Source organism: Pongo pygmaeus, chromosome 2 (assembly GCF_028885625.2).
Source record: "Pongo pygmaeus isolate AG05252 chromosome 2, NHGRI_mPonPyg2-v2.0_pri, whole genome shotgun sequence".
Taxonomy (NCBI): domain Eukaryota; kingdom Metazoa; phylum Chordata; class Mammalia; order Primates; family Hominidae; genus Pongo; species Pongo pygmaeus.
In genome coordinates, this window is record NC_085930.1 from 133,410,190 (window position 1) to 133,416,284 (window position 6,095).

At 38.2% G+C, this 6,095-nt stretch overlaps 1 pseudogene; it reads left to right on the plus strand.

Moving 5' to 3' along the window:
• The first annotated feature begins 474 nt into the window (after positions 1-474).
• LOC129034341 (U6 spliceosomal RNA) lies at positions 475-572 on the plus strand (annotated as a pseudogene).
• Positions 573-6,095: the final 5,523 nt, after the last annotated feature.

Below are 6,095 nucleotides of genomic sequence, written 5' to 3' on the forward strand. Positions count from 1 at the left end.
TGAACAGACATTTCTCAGAAGAAGACATGCAGATGACTGACATACATATGAATATCACTAATCATCAAAGAAATGGGAATCAAAACCACAATGAGTTACACTAGTCAGAATGGCTATTACTGAAAAGTCAAAAAATAACAGATGCTGGCAAGGTTGTGGAGAAAGGGAAATGCTTATATACCGTGGAAATATAAACTAGTGCATCCATTATGGAAAGCAGTTTGAAATTTTCTCAAAGAACTTAAAATACAATTACCATTTGACCCACCAATCCCATTACTGGGTATATACCAAAAGGAAAATAAATCATTCTAGCAAAAAGACGCTTATACTTGTATGTTCACTGCAGCACTACTCACAATAGCAAATATACGGATCCAACCTAGGTGTCCATCAACAGTGGATTAGAAAATGAAAATATGGTGCATGGAATACTACATAGCTGTGAAAAAGAATGTAGTACCCACCTCAGCAGCACATATACTATTAATAACATTGGAAAAATGCAGAGAAGGTTAGCATGGCCCCTGTGTGAGGATGACATGCAAATTTGTAAAGCATTGCATATTTTTTATAACACAATTGGAAGTATGAACAGCAGAGTATACTAGTCTGAGGAAAAAAAGAATCTCAGAGCTTGATGACCAGTTCTTTGAAACAACTCAGACCAAAATAAAGAAAAAAGTATTTAAAAAAAGGAACAAAACCTATCCAGCCAAACCAAGTTTCATGAGTAAAGGAGAGATAAAATCCTTTTTAGACAAGAACATGGTAAGGCAATTTATTACCACCAAACTGGCCTCAGAAAAGGTGCTTAAGGGAGTGCTAAACATGATAACAGAAGACCATTACAGGCCACCACAAAAACACAATCAAGTACATAGACCATTGACACTATAAAGCAACTACACAGTCAAGTGTACACAACAGCCAGCTAACAGTATGATAACAGGATCAAATCCACCAATATCAATATTAGCCTTGAATATAAATGAACCATACACCCCACTTAAAAGGCAGAGTGTCAAGTGAATAATGAAGGAAGACCCAACTGTATGATGTCTTCAAGAGATCCATCTTACATGCAAGGACACTCATAGGTTCAACATAAAGAGTTGGAGAAAAATCTGCCTAGCAAATGGAAAACAAAAAAGACAGCAGTCATTGCTAGTCTTATTTCAGACAAAACAGTCTTTAAACCAACAATGATCAAAAAGGACAAAGAAGGGCATTACATAATGATAAAGCATTCAACAAGAAGACTTAACTCTCTTAAATATATATGCACTCAACACTGGAGAACCCGGATTCACGAAACACATTCTTAGAGACTTGAGATACTTAGATAATCACACAATAATAGTAAGAGACTTCAACAACTCACTGATAGTATTAGACAGATTACTGAGGCAGAATATTAACAAAGATACTCGGGACATAAACTCAGCATTTCACCAAATGGACCTAATGGATATCTACAGAATACTCCACCTGACAACAACAGAATCTACACTCTTCTCATATGCACATGGCATATATTCTAACATCAATGACACACTCAGCCATGAAACAATTGTCAACAAATTCAAAAAAGATGAAATCATACTAACCACACTCTTGGACCACTGCACAGTAAAAATAACAATCAATACCAAGAAGATCTCTCAAAAGCATACGATAACATGGAAATTTAAAAATATGCTTCTGAGTGACTTTTGAATAAAGAATAGAAATAAGGCAGACATCAAGAAATTCTTTGGAACTAATGAAAACAAAGTTGCAACATACCAGACTCTCTGGAACACAGCTAAAGCAGTTTCAAGAAGAAATTTATAGTGCTAACACCCACATCAAAAAGTTAGAAAGATCTCAAATTAACAATCTAATGACACACCTTGAGGAACTACAAAAAAGAGCAAAACCAACCCCAAAGCTAGTGGAAGAAAATAAGTAACAAATATCAGTGCTGAACTGAATAAAATGGACATGAGGAAACCCATACAAAAGATCAATGAAACCAAACATAACAGTTCTTTGAAAGGACAAATAACATTAATAAACCACTAGCTGAACTAATAAAGAAAAAAGAAAAAAGATCCAAATAAAGACAATCAGAAATGACAAAGGGAACATCATCAGCCACCCACAAAACACAGAAAACCCTCAGAAACCATTGTAAATACCTGTAGACACACAAACAGGAAAACCTAGAGAAGAAATTGATAAATACTTGGAAACATAAAATCTCCCAAGATTGAACCAGAAAGAAACTAAAACCTTGAACAGATCAATAATGAGTTCCACAATTGAATCAATAATAAAAAACCTACCAACCAGATAAAGCCTTGGACCAGAAAGACTCTCAGTGGAATTCAACCAGACATATAAAGAAGCGCTGGTACCAATCCTACTAAAGTTATTCCCAAAAAACGAGAAGGAAGAACTCCTCTCCAACTCATTCTATGAGGCCAGCATATTGAGTCTCTAGCAGAGACACAGTGAAAATAGAAAACTTCAGGCCAACATTCCTGATGAACATAGATACACAAAATCCTCAACATAACACTAGCAAACACAATCCAGCGGCATATCAAAAAGCTAGTCTACCATGACCAAGTGGGCTTTATTCTTAAGATGCAAGGTTGGTTCAACATAAGCAAATCAATAAATGTGATTCATCACATATACAAAACTAAAAACAATAAAACACATGATCATCTCAATAGATGTAGAAAGAGCTTTAAGTAAAATTCAACATGCCTTCATGTTAAAAACCTTCAATAAAATAGGCAATGAAGGAACATAGCTCAAAATAATAACAGCAATCCATGACAAACCCACAGCCAACATCATATTTAATGGATAAAAGCTGGAAGCATTCTTTTGAGAACTGAAAAAAGACAAGGATGCCCACTCTCACCACTCCTATTCAGAATAGTACAGAGTGTCCTAGCCCAAGGAATCAGGCAAGATAAAGAAATAAAAGGCATCCAAATAAGAAGAGAGAAAGTCAAATTATCTCTTTTAGCAGACAACATGATACTATACCTAGAAAACCCTCTATTATCTGCCATAATGAAGACTCCAAAATCAAATGCAACAAAAACAAAAAGTGACAAGTGGAAACTAATTAAACTAAATCTTCTACACAGCAAAGGACACTATACAAGAAACCATGAAGACACATTAACACGTATGTTCATCACAGCACTGTTCAAAATAGCAAATATATGGAATCAACCTAGATATCCATTAACAGTGAACTAGATAAAGAAAATGTGATTAAGGGGACAAGACGGTGGATAGGAGATAGAGCTAATGTGCAGCTCCCACTTGGACAGACAGAATAGTGTGTGGAAACTCATACTGTGATCTTTTGCTCCAAGAACCACTGCAGGAAGGTACCGAATAAACGAAAATAATTCACAGATCCTTTGAAAGCAGCAGCATGCCACTGCAAATGCCACAAGACAAGCAAAAAACTGTGAGTTCCCAAAGTGTGAGAAAGGAAAAACTTGCTTCCAAACACACATACCCACTGGGGAATCTGAAAACACAGATCATGGGGAAGGATTTCGCCTGACTTAGAGCTGAAATAGATTTAAAGAGTTATGCAAAATACAAAATATAAAAGTAGAAGCAGCAGTGGGAAGTTCCTTGCAGGCACTCCCAGTCTCCAGGTCGTCCAGAGAAGCCATCCTTGACTACATCTCACAGGGTCCCTAGGGGAAGATAGCCAGAGGAATAGGGGAGAGGTCTCAGGGTGAAGGAAGCTTCCAACTGAAATTGGTAGTGGTTTTGACTGGGCATGATTTTCCTGAGTAGAGTCTGGGAGATGAGCAGGAGCTACCGCAAATACAAGTCCAGCAGCTGCTGCCAATGAAGTGGGCAGGCAGGGAGGGGTGAGGTCCAAAAGCCAGACTTGCTTTCTCAGTGGGGAAGCTCACAGCCTGGGGCAAGGTCTGAGCAGGGCACTGCAGGAGCAAGACTGGACTCATCAACCACATGGGAGCTGGGTGAGGCCTCTCGCTATTGGCTGTCCTCTATTTCCCTGGTGAACTATATTGACAAAGCAGAGGCAGCCAAGATCCCCTCTGGACCATAACCCCATCGGCCCAAAAACCACCCTCTCGCCCCCACAGTAGCCATGGCAAGCCCCACCTAAGGAGAGCCTGAGCCCAGACACACCTAACCTTCCCCCACCTGATGGTACTTCTCTATATACTCTCATAGTCAAACTCAAAAGATAAAAACTCTTGGGAGTTCTATGACCCCACCCACTGCCTTAGAAACTAAAATACTTACACTGACTAATTTAGGGCAAGCTTTGGTCCCCCTACTACTACCACACAGCTGGTGCTCTCTTGAAAGTGCCACCTCCTGGCTGAAGGCCAACCAACTCAGATCATTACAGCAACTCATGACAGAATAACCCTGATACCAGGAAGGAGAAGACAATACCTAATTCCAATGCCTGCAGCATTCTGGCTAACAGGGGTCCTGAGTGTGTCTGCATGACAGCTTCACTGCTAGCATAACCGACACTGAGAAAGCCAGCACACTAAAAATATCTACAACCAAGCACTCTAAGAGAATCTATTTCACTCCCCTGCAACCTCCACCGGAGCAGGTGCTGGTATCCATGGCTGGGGCACCTGAAGTTGGACCACATCACAGGACTTTGCAGACATTCCCCAGCACCAGCCTGGAGCCTGTTAGCCCCACTAGGTGGCTAGATCCAGAAGAGCAATAACAATCACTGCAGTCCAGCTCTCAGGAAGACTCATTCCTAGGGGAAGGGAAAGAGCACCACATGAAGGGATCACTCCATGAGACCAGAGAATCTGAACAGTAGGCCTTGTATTTCAGACTTTTCCACTGAAATACGCTACCCTACTGAGAAGAAACCAGAAAAGTAATTATGATAATATGACCAAACAGCATTCTATAACACTCCTCAAAAAGATCACACCAGCTCCCCATCAATGGATCCAAACCAAGAAGAAATCTCTGAATTGCAAGATGAAGAATTTAAGATGCTGATTATTAAGCTACTCAAAAAGATACCAGAGAAAAGTGAAAACCAACTTAAATTTTGAAAAAAAAATACAGGATATGGATAAAAAATTCTCCAGAGAAATATATATCATAAAGAAAAACTAATCACAACTTCTCGAAATGAAGGACAAACTTAGAGAAATACAAAATGTAGTGGAAAGTTACATCAATAGACTAAAACAAATAGAAGAAAAAACTTCAAAGCTTGAAGATAAGGCATTCAAACTAACCCAAAGACAAAGAAAAAAGAATTTTAAGAAATGAACAAAGTCCCCAAGAATTTGTGATTATGTTAAATGGCCAAACTTTAGAATAATTGGTGTTCCTGAGGAAGAGGAAATCGAAAAGTTTGGAAAACTTATTTCAGGGAATAATTGAGGAAAAATTCCATGGCCTTGCTAGAAATCTAGACATCCAAATACAAGAAGCTCAAAGAACACCTGAGAAATTCATCGCAAAAAGATCATCACCTAAGTATGTAGTCATCAGGTTATCTATAGTCAAGACGAAAGAAAGAATCTCAAGAGCTGTGAGACAAAGGCATTAGATAACCTGTAAAGGAAACCCAATCAAATTAACATCAGATTTCTCACAAGAAACCTTGCAAGCCAGAAGAGATGGGTGTTCCATCTTTAGCCTAATGAAACAAAATAATTGTCAGCCAATAATTTTGTATTCAGCAAAACAAAACTTCATAAATAAAGGACAAAGTCTTTTACAGACAAACAAATACTGAGAGAATTTGCCACTACTAACCTGGCACTACAAGAAATGTTAAAAGGAGTTCTAAATCTTGAAACAAAATATCAAAAAACAAATAGAATATTTTTAAAGCATAAATGTTACAGAGCTTATACAACACTAACACAATAAAAAAAACAAGGTATTAAGGCAACAACTAGCATGATGAATACAACAGTACCTCACATCTCAATATAACATTGAATGCAAATGCCCTAAATGCTCCACTTGAAAGATACAGAATGTCAGAATAGATAAAAATTTTCCAACCAACTATCTGCTGTCTCCAAGTGACT